Consider the following 17,165-nt stretch of genomic DNA (forward strand, 5'->3'; position numbering starts at 1 on the left):
GTTGATATTCTGAGAGATAGGGAATTTCCACTGTTTCAGTCATCTGATATATTCTTAGCCTTTGCAAGCTCAGTGACACATGTAAAGAAATCAAAGCAAAATGAGATTAACTCAAAAGACATTTTGTTTAAGATAACCATTCTAAATGCCAGTCAAGGCATCCTGCATATCCAGCAAGGTATCTTGTAAAGGCCAATAAGGTATCCAGAAAATGTAAGATAGGTATGCCACGACATTTGGTAAAATATTAAAGATGATGTTACACAGTGTGAATAGATATCAAACCGTGGAACAGTGACAAACTGTGTAAATTATCTTATCCATAGGCGATAAGAAGCCTTTCCAAGTTACCACTTTACACATGTGGTCTAAAGTAATACCGCACATATGTGGTGGAATTGCTGTTTACGTATGACGAAGGACCAATGCGTCCATTCATTTTTGCTAGCTAGCAGGGGAGGGGAATTAAGCGCTTGCATGTTATTATTTATTCATTTTTTTTACACTTCACCTTTTTTTTATGCACTTTTATTGTGTAAAAAGGATTTGTTTACAATTTGAAAATCGGATGTAACAAAATACTTGTTGCTTCTGGTTCTTTAGACCATAGAGATGATCAGGACCATTTCACTCCCTGACCAGCCACCGGCTGCAATCATGGGTTCCCCATTGGGACAGGAAAGCCCTCTCCCCCTCTAAAAGCAATCCAGTGGCTTTTTAGCCACTAGGGTTGCTTTTACAAAAAAGTGACCCACCGGCTATAAAAAAAATTTGAAGTCGGGTAACGTACTGGTATGTTTCTTGGCATTAAGTGGTTAAAGTGGGTATAAACCCTTATATTTACTGAATAGTGGAAAGCCTCTAATTATACACAGAGCTAAAAATATTCCTCTACATAGATTTTACCTTTTTATCTGCATCCCTCACTTCTCTACAGCCTTCTAAAACACACAGATCAAATTATGTTTTTCAGCTTCAGCAAGCAGGGGGCAGAGATCTGATGTCACACATTGCACAGACCAAAAAGGAAAGATCAGTTTTATCTGAGACCTGAGTGGAGAGAAGGGACCCCCTTACACAGAATAGTAGAGACACATGTACAGCAGAGGCTATATATATCACCTGCTGTGTACTGGAGGGGAGTGGGGCTGTCACTTGGGATTCTGTGGTGTCGAGTTAGCCTGTGAGAAGCGAGTAAATTGGGGGATTGAGGGAAATATACACTATAGAGAGATTTGCTTTGCTCATTTTTCATATTATTGGTTTACAACCACTGTAAAAGATAAGGTTCTCCCTAAAACTAAAATCCCTGCATCTATAGATCGCCACAATCTAACACTAACCTAGCCCTGTAAAGAAGAAATTAGTATACATACCTTTTTTTAAGCTGATCTCCAGCTGCATAAGCTCTCCAGAGTACACGGCCGACAACAGCTGTGAAATGAATGGGAATCACAAATTACACCCATAGACTTACTATAGGGGTCCTGTTGTCAACGGTGTCCTCTGCACCCGCCTACATAGTGAAGCCACGGCTGACAGCTCATTGAGGGATTGGGTCGGATCGGCTTCAAAAAGGTATGTATACTGATTTCTTCTGTACAAGGCTAGATAGGTTAGTGTTAGATCATGTTGATCTATAGATGCAGGGATTTTAGTGTTAGGGTGGCCTTATCCTTTAAGTCAGCTTATTAAATTCCAAATGCATAAAACGAAAAGACGTGTAAAGTTGTACAGTTATTTTTCTTTGTAAAGCAGACACATCATAAAAATCCAGTCTCCTGTCAGTATGCTGTAGAGAAAGACCCTTGCACTCTTTGTGGAGGCAGTGTTCTCTCTGCAGAGATCCAACATGCACCTTGCTGACTCAGAACTAAAACTCTACATTTAGCTGGTTTAGACGGAAGATTCAATTTACCTTCAAATATTTAATTTTTCTTTTAGGTATATGTGGATCGTGGTAGAACATTCACACAAAGGCTACATTAGCAATTTTTTAGTAGCTAAATGTAACCATGAAAATTATGAGATCAGCCTCTTTGTTTGTATCACATTACTTTTAATGTGAATTGCTACATAAGAGATTTTCAGTAGCTTCAATTTCCTGTCTTCTGTGCTGTGGACTTCAAAGGGAGTAGAAGATCAGTTGCCAATTCAGGAGATTCTTGCGAGATTTTTCCCAGTCAATTATACCCCTTAGGGTTAATCTCTTGAGACTAATATTCTAACAAATCACAAAGCAATCTCCAGCAGTAGCAAAAAAGAGCAATTTAATCTCTAGGAGATTTTTTTCAGTCTCTCAGACTCCCAAAACCACCCAAGTACTTCAAGGCTATGAGGTAACCTTTGAATGCACTTAGCTTTCCTGCTGGTTTCAGTTAAAGTAAAATAAAGGCAACACATTTTTCATTTTGGATAGAGTAAGCGAAGATTATAGCTTTCTGTTCTATAGCCAAAACACAAAGTGAGGTAAAATCCTTCTAAAGTAAGAGAAACCCTGGTTGTCACCAGGGTCACTAGAACAAGTATCTCCATTGAACGATTTCCTAACTATTACTAATCTAGGGGAAACCCCAACATTTGGGATTTTTGTTCATGTTCATTTATAATGGTAAATAGGACAAATAGAGAGAGTGAATCTCACTAACAAAGACTGCAATTAAAACCTGCCAGGTGTTCTAACCATCTTCCAATCTATCCAAAACAAAAAAACAAACACATTGCCTAGACTGCTCCAATAATAAAAATGCATACAGTGTATTAGGCAGAAAATGGACTCATTTGGGGGTATACACTTTCTTAAGTATTGGTTGACTTTATTTCACTAGCTGAAATTTCCTATGTAAGACCCCAGCAGAGGCTACACATTGCGTGCATTTTCTGCATGCTATAGAATTGGTAGTCAGTTTTTCAATTTTGCATAATAAGTCTATTTTAACATTTATAACTGTAAGGGGTTCAAATAATCCCACAGTCTGAATAAGTCATATTTTCCTGTTACGTGGGTGTTACAAATAGCATTGGTAGTAGTTCAGAGCCATTTGGCATAGATCAAGAAATGTATTCAGTGTTATGATTGTATTATACATCCCAACTGGATATGTAACATTATTAATAGATTTCAAATTAGCATACCATTCAAAGTAAAAATGTAATAGATGCTTCCAAAGAACTAGGCATGCCTGTACCATTATTAAATAGGATCCAGTAAATAAATCTCTCTGGCATGCCTGTATGGAATAAGTCACTTAATTAAATATAGTGGCTAAGGCGTATGAAAAAGAGAGAAAGCCTTTCATATATTTTGATAATTTATTATTTTGTGTATCTTGCCTTATGGTGAAATGGCATAGCTATATCTGGATAATGTCTATATAATGTCATGTCTTTTAAAAATAAAAATTATAAATGATATTGCTGAACAGTAACCAATAAAAATCAATCACATTTCAGTGTTTATTTGACTGTCTAAAATGTATTGTTCAATGATGCACTGTAATTGGTTGGTATGGGTTATGTACTTCATTGCAGTTTGAAGGCATATAAATTAAATAAAAGACAAGGTCAGAGTTGCTGAATAAAGCAACCTTCCCCACATAAAAAACTTGACTGCCAGTATTCAGGTTAAAATAGATAAAATGCTATGTTTCTTAAACATTTGGTATCAGATTATGAAAGAATAATCAGCTTCTATTTAAGAGTCAATGAGTTAAAATGTGTTTTAGTGAAACTTAGCTCACACTTCCATTAGGCCCTTTTCACATGGGTTTTCCGATCAGGTCCGCCTGTAAGTTTTTCAGGCCGACCTGATCGGATGTTCCATCCAGCCCTATGGAGCGGCAGATGTCAGCTCAGACATCTCCGCTGACACCCGTTGCTATCCAGTCCAATCCTGTCCATGAAATCCGGACGGATGGAAACCCTATTTTCCATCCGTCTGGAGAATCAGATCAAATAGGATTGGATGAAAATGGACAGGCAAACCGTTTTCATCCAATCTCCCATAGAGGTGAGCGGGGCTCTGACAACTCCATCTCTGCAAAGTAAGCGGAGGCGGAGTTGTCATCTGCCTGCTCAGCAGGGTTCGGCAGATCGATCCCCGGTGAGCAAAACGGGGGCCATCGGGCGCATCTCTCCTGTGTAAAGAACCCTTATGTAAATACTAATACAGTCTCCTTGTCCATTAAATTTTAGCCTCTTTAAATTACACAGAAAGTGGGGAAGGAAGGACAGCCCCAACTGAGGACAGTCATAGGGCTTGTAGGGGAAGGAATAGAACACATATGGAGGACAAAGGGCCAAGTGAGCCATGGGTGTGATCTAAGTAACAGAGCAGTCCAAAATAACAATGAACTAAACAAAGTATCAACCTTTAATATCAACCAACCTTTAGAACCCCAAACCCCAATATTACTTTTTATTTACCAGGAAGATACATTTTAATTTGATTTTATATAGGCATGTGTGTGTGTTTGTGCATGTGTGGATGGTTCACTGTTCTTCTGTTCATATTTTGTATAGTCCTTTTACAATGTACTGTATATTGGTGAAGACTGGCAGCATGTGAAAGCATGAAAGAGTATTTCACTCTATTCTGTGATGCATACCATAGTAATACTTTTAGATGTTAAAGGGACATGAAATTTCATGTATACTATTAAAGACAAGCATCAGGCTATACAAAGGAACTTTAATGTGCCTCAACCAGTTTTCTCCACCATCAAGAAAAAAATATATACTTGCCCGATAATATATTCTTATATATTTTCTAAGATACTGTCATTCTTATTTTAAAAATGTAAATTTCCCTCAGTCCAAATGTTAGGTAGCAAACCATAAGACTTGGAAGCCATGCTTTTTGCATTTGAGGCTATAAAACAGTTTAGCTACCAGGTACTGTCATAACCTTGGTTAGGGCAGGGGAAACACCTATCCAAAGGGTAAAACAAATCTTAACATCTAAACACAGTTTTGCAATTTTGACCCATGTTAGTAAAACTGTACATATCATAGCAACTACTTAGTGAATACAGGTGAATTATACCTTGTTTTATTTTCAGGACAAATTGGGTTTTTATTTGGTGGTAAATGGTAATGAAAATATCCTGATGATTTTTTATTAGTATCAAATTAAAACTGGCACAAAATAGTAAAACAAATATATATATATATATATATATATATATATATATATATATATATATATTATATATATATTATTTTAAACCCTGTTCTTTGTTTAAAATTTTCCTCCTCTAGTAAGAAAAAACATGGAGTGGGCTATACAGTGACCGATCACTGTGATAGACAATCAGAGGTCATCACTGTGATCAGTCATATTGGTTCAGGAGACTCATTTTCGCTCAGATGGTTCTTTTAAATTTGCTTCCAGGTATTTTCCCACTGCCTTCTTGGCCTCTGACCCTTCGGGCAAGGGGGAAGTGGCAATCCTGATAAAAAAAACATGCCCTATTCGGGTCAGAGACTCCATGTTGGATCCTCAGGGGAGGTTTGTGGTATTGATCTGTGATTATCTGTCTACTTCCTTTACATTACTTAACGTCTATGCCCCCAATTCGGGACAACTGGGTTTCCTTGATGATGTCTTTCATTCCACCTCCCACCTGTGGCAGCCGTTCACGGTGGTGGGTGGCAATTTTAATCTCATCATGTCACCACGTAGGGATCGTCATTCGTTACGCAATGACACTCCCTCAAAGCGTATTCATGCACAGGCTAAAGCTTTTCGGAGGTGTGTACGTTCCCACAGGCTGTTTGATTCCTGGCGCATCAAGCATCCTGTTCATAAACAGTTTTCTTTCTATTCCGCAGCGCACAAGATGCATTCCAGGTTAGATTACTTTTTTTATCTCTGCTCCCCTTATACCTTGCGTGGTCACCTCGGATATTCTCCCCATCTCCTGGTTGGATCACGCTCCGATCTTGCTAGAAGTTTCGTTAGCCTCCTCGCGCCCCAAAACGTGTCACTGGAGTCTGAATGATCGTCTCCTCCAGTCTCAGGAGATTCGTGACAGGCTGGCCCACAATTTGCAGGAATTTTTTGATTTAAACACAGGGTCTGTTTAAGAGGTGTCCACCCTGTGGGAGTCTCACAAGGCTTTTTTTCGGGGCCTCTGTATAGCTGAGGGCTCTAGACTGAAGAAACAAGCTGGCGGCCTGAGGTCTTCCCTATTGGCTGACCTCAAAGTGGCTGAATCTCTACTTGTGAGCTCCCCCAGTGTGTCCTCCCTTCGCAAGGTGGTGGGTCTGCGGGATAGGCTCAAGTCTTTGGAGATGTCTAAAATGGCGAAATCACTGTCCTATTTATGAATATTCCAACAAACCTCATCGGATGCTGGTCAACCAGCCCCGACCCCAGCCTTTCCACTCAGTACCGGAGCTCTTGGTCCGTGCCGATGGTACCCCGACTCATTGTCCTTACGCTATGGCAGAGGAGTTTGGTGCGTTTTACAGTAAATTGTATAATTGCCTTACTCCTGAACATCGTTTTCATTTTACTCAGGAAATTTTTGAAACCTTTTTTCAGGACTTATCCCTTCCCAAGTTGTCTGCTGCTGATCTCTTAAAATTGAATGCGGACATCTCCTTTGATGAGCTGGCTTCCACTGTGAAACAGTTGCCTTTCCATAAGGCCCCGGGTCCCGATGGTTTACCTTATCTTTATTATAAGACCTTTTTGCCCACCATTGCTCCGCACCTTCTTGATCAATACGCTTCTTTTTTGAAGGGCAAGACTCCCCACCCCCACTTTACCCACTCCTACATTTCGGTCATCCCAAAACCGGGGAAGGATGCTTCTTTACCTGATAATTACATACCAATAGCATTGTTGAATTCTGATTATAACATTTTTACTAAGATCTTGGCCAACAGGCTTGCCTGTGTGGTCCCCAAGTTGGTGGATCGGGACCAGGTGGGCTTTGTTCAGGCACGCCATGCTGGGGATAACACTAGGCTTACGGTGGACCTGATTGACCTTCTCGATCGATTCCCCCGTCCGGCGGTGGTCCTCAACCTGGATGCCCAAAAGGCTTTTGATCGCCTCAGTTGGCCTTACTTATTTTCCACATTGCAAAGGTTTGGCCTGAAAGGCCCGTTCTATAGTGCCATCCAAGCCCTCTACGCCCCAGTCACGGCTCAGGTGAGAATAGCCTCTGCCTTTGTGTCACCTCGGTTCACCATGTCTAACGGTACCCGTCAGGGGTGCCCCTTGTCACCCTTGCTTTTCATTCTGTGCTTGGAGCCTCTGGCTGAGGCCATTCGTTCCAATCCGGACATATCGGGGGTACTGATGCGTCACAGAGAATACAAGCTTTCATTGTTTGCAGATGATATCTTGCTGACCCTGACTAACCCTTGTGTGTCTCTACCCTCCCTGCATTCTGTATTATCCTCTTTTAGTGCTATTTCGGGTTATAAGATTAACGCATCCAAAACTGAAGCCATGCCCCTGCATATGCCCGCTGACTTGCTCACTCAATTACAAGGTTCATATCCTTATAGATGGTGTCCCTCTGCCCTCAAATACTTGGGGGTTCTTCTAACCCCTTCCCACTCTATGCTATATCAAGCTAATTATGTCCCCCTGTTTGGTGAAGTCTCCAAGTCTCTCAGTCAATGGATGGGTCTCCCGTTGTCACTGTTGGGGCGCATAAATGTATTGAAAATGTCCATTCTTCCCAAGTTGCTCTACTTGTTTGACACCCTTGCAATGCTCCTTTCTACATTTTATTTGGAAGGGTGGTCCCCATCGGTTGGCTGCGACAGTGGTATTCTCCCCGAGGAGAAGGGGGGGCCTGGGAGCGCCTGATATTTCTAAATATTATTTTGCCTCCCACCTCCGTGTGGCAGCCTCCTGGTCCTCCCTGGTGGCTCCCAACCGATGGTCAGAGATTGAGCGGGGTGCGATCTTCCCGGTCCACCCTTGCTCCCTTCTTTGGTCGCCTGTCTTACACACCGATAGGGTGCTGAGGGGGATGAGCTTGGCTCCTATGAGGGTTACCATGGAAGTTTGGCGTCAGTGTCTTCACAGGTTTTCTCTCTCTTCGCCTTGCCCCCCCTTGACCAGTGTATTGTTAAACTCTTTGATCCCGGATGGTCTCCAGCTAGGTAGAATTTGGTCCTGGACTCACCCCCCTCTCTTCCAACTCCGCAACCTGGTCCATCCGGTATCCCGCACTCTCTTCTCCTTTGATACATTGCGGTCCAAATTTGTACTTCCCAAGCAGACTTTTTATTACTATCTTCAAGTCCGGCACTTTTTTAAGTCCCTTGCTCCTCCTCTGTCTTTGGAGAGGCCGACTGCATTTGAATACATGTTTTCCCATGGTCCGCACCAGGGTCACTTAGTGTCCACTATTTATAGTATCCTCCATGATGCTACCCCCCTGACTGAAGATTATCATCCCTATATGTGTAAATGGTCCAAGATCTTGCAACGCCCAATCCCTTTGCCTCTTTGGAGTAAGACCTGGACCGCCGCTTTTAAAGCGTCTAGGCGTGGGGTGCAGAGAGAGACTACCTTAAAAATTCTCCTTTTTTGGTATCGTACCCCAGCTTGCTTGCACAAGATTATTCTGACTAGTTCTGCCTTGTGTTGGCGATGCGGGGCTGAGGTGAGCACCTTGTTCCACATTTTTTGGCAATGTGCTGACATTCAAGCTTTCTGGGCTATGGTCATGACGGTATTATGTAATATTACTGGTCTACAATTACCCCTGGATCCATTGCACTATTTGCTCGGTCTCCCGTTCCCCGGTGTCTCCAAGTTAGCTAACAAATTGGCTTCCTTCATTTTACTAGCAGCCAGGCGGGCTATTCCGCTTCAATGGCTCAACCGCACCCCTCCGGATAAAGCTCTTCTTTTGCGATTGATTTCAGAGGCTCGGGGGATGGAATACCTTACTGCTTTGGTCCATGATGATTATTATTATTATTATACAGGATTTATATAGCGCCAACAGTTTGCGCAGCGCTTCACAAAATGAGGGCAGACATTACAGTTACACTACAATTTGGAACAAAAGGAATCAGAGGGCCCTGCTCGTTAGAGCTTACAATCTAAAAGATGTGACTAAATTTAATGCTGTGTGGAATGATTGGGACCTTTATCACTTGATATAGGTTTTTATGGGCTCTGGCTGGGTTGGGTTTCATGTCTGCTGTCTTCTTCCTGATTGTTGTCAAGCAGTTTCTGATGTTCCATGTGTTTTTTTTCCAGTATTGCTGTCGTAACTCTGTACTGTACATGGGGGCACCGCCCCTGGTTTTGTGTTATTGGATTTTGCTTTTTTTGCCCATGCATGTTTTTATTCTTTGTATCTTGTCCTTTTTTTTTTCTTCTAAATAAAAATTACAATTTAAAAAAAAATCAACAAAAACTCAAGATCATTTAGTGGTGCTAACCTGAAGATAAGAGGAATACAATTTTGTGCAAAAATATATATTTACTAGTGTTGAGCGAACACGGACTGTATTATTCGTGTTCGTACCGAATAATTGGATTTTTTGTACCCGAACACGGACACGGACACTTTACTGTATGTTCGGGTAAAAATCCGTGTTCGGTCGTTTTATTTCCGGGTTTTGCATGCTTTGGCGCTCTTTTCATGGCGGGCTTTCAACAGCCAATCAACAATCGTTTAACTGGTGTGCCTTAAGCCATCCCAGCCATGCCTGCAAATGTCTCAGTAGCTGTGATTGGCCGTCTGAAGCATGTGACCAAGTCTTTATAAGTTCAAGGCAGCCGCAGCGGCGTCATTATGCTGCTTAGATTCAGGGACAGAGCACACATCAACGTGCTGGCTGCTGATTAGGGAAAGATAGGCAGGAAAAAACCATTTGTGTCCGGATAGAATTGAGGGACAGGTCGGAGTGTTTAGGCAGGGCGAGTTGTAGGCATTTTAGGGATAGAGTCTGCTGAATTATAGGGTCAGTGTCTTCTACAAACTACAATCGATATTGCTGTGTGGGGGGTGGGGTCTGCACTCAATCCTGATCTACGATCTCTTCTCAATCCTGTTAGGGACAGAGTCTGCTGAATTTTAGGGAAACTGTGTTCTACAAACTACAATCGATATTGCTGTGTGGTGTGGGATTGGAGATAGGCAGGTGTCAGTGATCCACATCCATTTTTCTGTGTGTGAGCTGCAGTGAACACAATCTTTTTGGGCTGCAGTGAACACAATCTTTTTGGGCTGCAGTGAACACAATCTTTTTGGGCTGCAGTGAACACAATCTTTTTGGGCTGCAGTGAACACAATCTTTTTGGGGTGCAGTGAACAAAATCTTTTTGGGGTGCAGTGAACACAATCCTTTTTGGTGTGCAGTGAACACAATCTTTGTGGGGTGCAGTGAACAAAATCCTTTGTGGGGTGCAGTGAACACAATCTTTTTGGGGTGCAGTGAACAAAATCCTTTTTGGGGTGCAGTGAACAACATCCTTTTTGGGGTGCAGTGAACACAATCTTTTTGGGGTGCAGTGAACAAAATCCTTTGTGGGGTGCAGTGAACACAATCTTTTTGGGGTGCAGTGAACACAATCTTTTTGGGGTGGAGTGAACAACATCCTTTTTGGGGTGCAGTGAACAAAATCCTTTTTGGGGTGCAGTGAACAAAATCATTTTTGGGGTGCAGTGAACACAATCTTTTTGGGGTGCAGTGAACACAATCTTTGTGGGGTGCAGTGAACACAATCTTTTTGGGGTGGAGTGAACAACATCCTTTTTGGGGTGCAGTGAACAACATCCTTTTTGGGGTGCAGTGAACACAATCTTTTTGGGGTGCAGTGAACACAATCTTTGTGGGGTACAGTGAACAGAATCTTTGTGGGGTGCAGTGAACACAATCTTTGGGGGGTACAGTGAACACAATCTTTGTGAGGTGCAGTGAACACAATCTTTGTGGGGTGCAGTGAACACAATCATTGTGGGGTGCAGTGAACTCAATCTTTGTGGGGTACAGTGAACACAATCTCATACTTCTGAAGGTTTGAGGGTGCTGCCTGTTCCATACTCCCCCTACTCCTCATCTAGCCTTTTAGGGGTACAAACAATAGTAATTGGGGCCTAGTGTGGTTGTGTACGTGTGATATACATACACTTTTTTGGGATCATATTTTCTATTCCGCTATTTAATCAAAAACCTTTGGGGATCAGTTAAATTGGGGGATAGTCTGTGTTGGTACGTGTGAGAGAGATCCACCTTTCCAAGTTGTTGGGGTTCATCTCATACTTCTGAAGGTTTGAGGGTGCTGCCTGTTCCATACTCCCCCTACTCCTAGCCTTTTAGGGGTACAAACAATAGTAATTGGGGCCTAGTGTGGTTGTGTACGTGTGATATACATACACTTTTTTTGGATCATATTTTCTATTCCGCTATTTAATCAAAAACCTTTGGGGATCAGTTAAATTGGGGGATAGTCTGTGTTGGTACGTGTGAGAGAGATCCACCTTTCCAAGTTGTTGGGGTTCATCTCATACTTCTGAAGGTTTGAGGGTGCTGCCTGTTCCATACTCCCCCTACTCCTAGCCTTTTAGGGGTACAAACAATAGTAATTGGGGCCTAGTGTGGTTGTGTACGTGTGATATACATACACTTTTTTGGGATCATATTTTCTATTCCGCTATTTAATCAAAAACCTTTGGGGATCAGTTAAATTGGGGGATAGTCTGTGTTGGTACGTGTGAGAGAGATCCACCTTTCCAAGTTGTTGGGGTTCATCTCATACTTCTGAAGGTTTGAGGGTGCTGCCTGTTCCATACCCCCCCTACTCCTCATCTAGCCTTTTAGGGGTACAAACAATAGTAATTGGGGCCTAGTGTGGTTGTGTACGTGTGATATACATACACTTTTTTTGGATCATATTTTCTATTCCGCTATTTAATCAAAAACCTTTGGGGATCAGTTAAATTGGGGGATAGTCTGTGTCGGTACGTGTGAGAGAGATCCACCTTTCCAAGTTGTTGGGGTTCATCTCATACTTCTGAAGGTTTGAGGGTGCTGCCTGTTCCATACTCCCCCTACTCCTCATCTAGCCTTTTAGGGGTACAAACAATAGTAATTGGGGCCTAGTGTGGTTGTGTACGTGCGAGATACATACACTTTTTTTGATCATATTTCCTATTCCGCTATTCAATAAAAACCTTTGAGGATCAATTGAATTGCGGGATAGTCTGTGTCGGTACGTGTGAGAGAGATCCACCTTTCCAAGTTGTTGGGGTTCATCTCATACTTCTGAAGGTTTGAGGGTGCTGCCTGTTCCATACTCCCCCTACTCCTCATCTAGCCTTTTAGGGGTACAAACAATAGTAATTGGGGCCTAGTGTGGTTGTGTACGTGTGATATACATACACTTTTTTTGGATCATATTTTCTATTCCGCTATTTAATCAAAAACCTTTGGGGATCAGTTAAATTGGGGGATAGTCTGTGTTGGTACGTGTGAGAGAGATCCACCTTTCCAAGTTGTTGGGGTTCATCTCATACTTCTGAAGGTTTGAGGGTGCTGCCTGTTCCATACTCCCCCTACTCCTCATCTAGCCTTTTAGGGGTACAAACAATAGTAATTGGGGCCCAGTGTGGTTGTGTACGTGTGATATACATACACTTTTTTGGGATCATATTTTCTATTCCGCTATTTAATCAAAAACCTTTGGGGATCAGTTAAATTGGGGGATAGTCTGTGTCGGTACGTGTGAGAGAGATCCACCTTTCCAAGTTGTTGGGGTTCATCTCATACTTCTGAAGGTTTGAGGGTGCTGCCTGTTCCATACCCCCCCTACTCCTCATCTAGCCTTTTAGGGGTACAAACAATAGTAATTGGGGCCTAGTGTGGTTGTGTACGTGCGAGATACATACACTTTTTTTGATCATATTTCCTATTCCGCTATTCAATAAAAACCTTTGAGGATCAATTGAATTGCGGGATAGTCTGTGTCGGTACGTGTGAGAGAGATCCACCTTTCCAAGTTGTTGGGGTTCATCTCATACTTCTGAAGGTTTGAGGGTGCTGCCTGTTCCATACTCCCCCTACTCCTCATCTAGCCTTTTAGGGGTACAAACAATAGTAATTGGGGCCCAGTGTGGTTGTGTACGTGTGATATACATACACTTTTTTGGGATCATATTTTCTATTCCGCTATTTAATCAAAAACCTTTGGGGATCAGTTAAATTGGGGGATAGTCTGTGTCGGTACGTGTGAGAGAGATCCACCTTTCCAAGTTGTTGGGGTTCATCTCATACTTCTGAAGGTTTGAGGGTGCTGCCTGTTCCATACCCCCCCTACTCCTCATCTAGCCTTTTAGGGGTACAAACAATAGTAATTGGGGCCTAGTGTGGTTGTGTACGTGCGAGATACATACACTTTTTTTGATCATATTTCCTATTCCGCTATTCAATAAAAACCTTTGAGGATCAATTGAATTGCGGGATAGTCTGTGTCGGTACGTGTGAGAGAGATCCACCTTTCCAAGTTGTTGGGGTTCATCTCATACTTCTGAAGGTTTGAGGGTGCTGCCTGTTCCATACTCCCCCTACTCCTCATCTAGCCTTTTAGGGGTACAAACAATAGTAATTGGGGCCTAGTGTGGTTGTGTACGTGTGATATACATACACTTTTTTTGCATCATATTTTCTATTCCGCTATTTAATCAAAAACCTTTGGGGATCAGTTAAATTGGGGGATAGTCTGTGTTGGTACGTGTGAGAGAGATCCACCTTTCCAAGTTGTTGGGGTTCATCTCATACTTCTGAAGGTTTGAGGGTGCTGCCTGTTCCATACTCCCCCTACTCCTCATCTAGCCTTTTAGGGGTACAAACAATAGTAATTGGGGCCCAGTGTGGTTGTGTACGTGTGATATACATACACTTTTTTGGGATCATATTTTCTATTCCGCTATTTAATCAAAAACCTTTGGGGATCAGTTAAATTGGGGGATAGTCTGTGTCGGTACGTGTGAGAGAGATCCACCTTTCCAAGTTGTTGGGGTTCATCTCATACTTCTGAAGGTTTGAGGGTGCTGCCTGTTCCATACCCCCCCTACTCCTCATCTAGCCTTTTAGGGGTACAAACAATAGTAATTGGGGCCTAGTGTGGTTGTGTACGTGCGAGATACATACACTTTTTTTGATCATATTTCCTATTCCGCTATTCAATAAAAACCTTTGAGGATCAATTGAATTGCGGGATAGTCTGTGTCGGTACGTGTGAGAGAGATCCACCTTTCCAAGTTGTTGGGGTTCATCTCATACTTCTGAAGGTTTGAGGGTGCTGCCTGTTCCATACTCCCCCTACTCCTCATCTAGCCTTTTAGGGGTACAAACAATAGTAATTGGGGCCCAGTGTGGTTGTGTACGTGCGAGATACATACACTTTTTTTGATCATATTTCCTATTCCGCTATTCAATAAAAACCTTTGAGGATCAATTGAATTGCGGGATAGTCTGTGTCGGTACGTGTGAGAGAGATCCACCTTTCCAAGTTGTTGGGGTTCATCTCATACTTCTGAAGGTTTGAGGGTGCTGCCTGTTCCATACTCCCCCTACTCCTCATCTAGCCTTTTAGGGGTACAAACAATAGTAATTGGGGCCCAGTGTGGTTGTGTACGTGTGATATACATACACTTTTTTGGGATCATATTTTCTATTCCGCTATTTAATCAAAAACCTTTGGGGATCAGTTAAATTGGGGGATAGTCTGTGTCGGTACGTGTGAGAGAGATCCACCTTTCCAAGTTGTTGGGGTTCATCTCATACTTCTGAAGGTTTGAGGGTGCTGCCTGTTCCATACCCCCCCTACTCCTCATCTAGCCTTTTAGGGGTACAAACAATAGTAATTGGGGCCTAGTGTGGTTGTGTACGTGCGAGATACATACACTTTTTTTGATCATATTTCCTATTCCGCTATTCAATAAAAACCTTTGAGGATCAATTGAATTGCGGGATAGTCTGTGTCGGTACGTGTGAGAGAGATCCACCTTTCCAAGTTGTTGGGGTTCATCTCATACTTCTGAAGGTTTGAGGGTGCTGCCTGTTCCATACTCCCCCTACTCCTCATCTAGCCTTTTAGGGGTACAAACAATAGTAATTGGGGCCTAGTGTGGTTGTGTACGTGTGATATACATACACTTTTTTTGGATCATATTTTCTATTCCGCTATTTAATCAAAAACCTTTGGGGATCAGTTAAATTGGGGGATAGTCTGTGTTGGTACGTGTGAGAGAGATCCACCTTTCCAAGTTGTTGGGGTTCATCTCATACTTCTGAAGGTTTGAGGGTGCTGCCTGTTCCATACTCCCCCTACTCCTCATCTAGCCTTTTAGGGGTACAAACAATAGTAATTGGGGCCCAGTGTGGTTGTGTACGTGTGATATACATACACTTTTTTGGGATCATATTTTCTATTCCGCTATTTAATCAAAAACCTTTGGGGATCAGTTAAATTGGGGGATAGTCTGTGTCGGTACGTGTGAGAGAGATCCACCTTTCCAAGTTGTTGGGGTTCATCTCATACTTCTGAAGGTTTGAGGGTGCTGCCTGTTCCATACCCCCCCTACTCCTCATCTAGCCTTTTAGGGGTACAAACAATAGTAATTGGGGCCTAGTGTGGTTGTGTACGTGCGAGATACATACACTTTTTTTGATCATATTTCCTATTCCGCTATTCAATAAAAACCTTTGAGGATCAATTGAATTGCGGGATAGTCTGTGTCGGTACGTGTGAGAGAGATCCACCTTTCCAAGTTGTTGGGGTTCATCTCATACTTCTGAAGGTTTGAGGGTGCTGCCTGTTCCATACTCCCCCTACTCCTCATCTAGCCTTTTAGGGGTACAAACAATAGTAATTGGGGCCCAGTGTGGTTGTGTACGTGTGATATACATACACTTTTTTGGGATCATATTTTCTATTCCGCTATTTAATCAAAAACCTTTGGGGATCAGTTAAATTGGGGGATAGTCTGTGTCGGTACGTGTGAGAGAGATCCACCTTTCCAAGTTGTTGGGGTTCATCTCATACTTCTGAAGGTTTGAGGGTGCTGCCTGTTCCATACCCCCCCTACTCCTCATCTAGCCTTTTAGGGGTACAAACAATAGTAATTGGGGCCTAGTGTGGTTGTGTACGTGCGAGATACATACACTTTTTTTGATCATATTTCCTATTCCGCTATTCAATAAAAACCTTTGAGGATCAATTGAATTGCGGGATAGTCTGTGTCGGTACGTGTGAGAGAGATCCACCTTTCCAAGTTGTTGGGGTTCATCTCATACTTCTGAAGGTTTGAGGGTGCTGCCTGTTCCATACTCCCCCTACTCCTCATCTAGCCTTTTAGGGGTACAAACAATAGTAATTGGGGCCTAGTGTGGTTGTGTACGTGTGATATACATACACTTTTTTTGGATCATATTTTCTATTCCGCTATTTAATCAAAAACCTTTGGGGATCAGTTAAATTGGGGGATAGTCTGTGTCGGTACGTGTGAGAGAGATCCACCTTTCCAAGTTGTTGGGGTTCATCTCATACTTCTGAAGGTTTGAGGGTGCTGCCTGTTCCATACCCCCCCTACTCCTCATCTAGCCTTTTAGGGGTACAAACAATAGTAATTGGGGCCTAGTGTGGTTGTGTACGTGCGAGATACATACACTTTTTTTGATCATATTTCCTATTCCGCTATTCAATAAAAACCTTTGAGGATCAATTGAATTGCGGGATAGTCTGTGTCGGTACGTGTGAGAGAGATCCACCTTTCCAAGTTGTTGGGGTTCATCTCATACTTCTGAAGGTTTGAGGGTGCTGCCTGTTCCATACTCCCCCTACTCCTCATCTAGCCTTTTAGGGGTACAAACAATAGTAATTGGGGCCTAGTGTGGTTGTGTACGTGTGATATACATACACTTTTTTTGGATCATATTTTCTATTCCGCTATTTAATCAAAAACCTTTGGGGATCAGTTAAATTGGGGGATAGTCTGTGTTGGTACGTGTGAGAGAGATCCACCTTTCCAAGTTGTTGGGGTTCATCTCATACTTCTGAAGGTTTGAGGGTGCTGCCTGTTCCATACTCCCCCTACTCCTCATCTAGCCTTTTAGGGGTACAAACAATAGTAATTGGGGCCCAGTGTGGTTGTGTACGTGTGATATACATACAC

The sequence above is a fragment of the Pelophylax lessonae genome, assembly GCF_965119305.1.
Source record: "Pelophylax lessonae genome assembly, chromosome: 2".
Classification (NCBI taxonomy): Eukaryota; Metazoa; Chordata; class Amphibia; order Anura; family Ranidae; genus Pelophylax; species Pelophylax lessonae.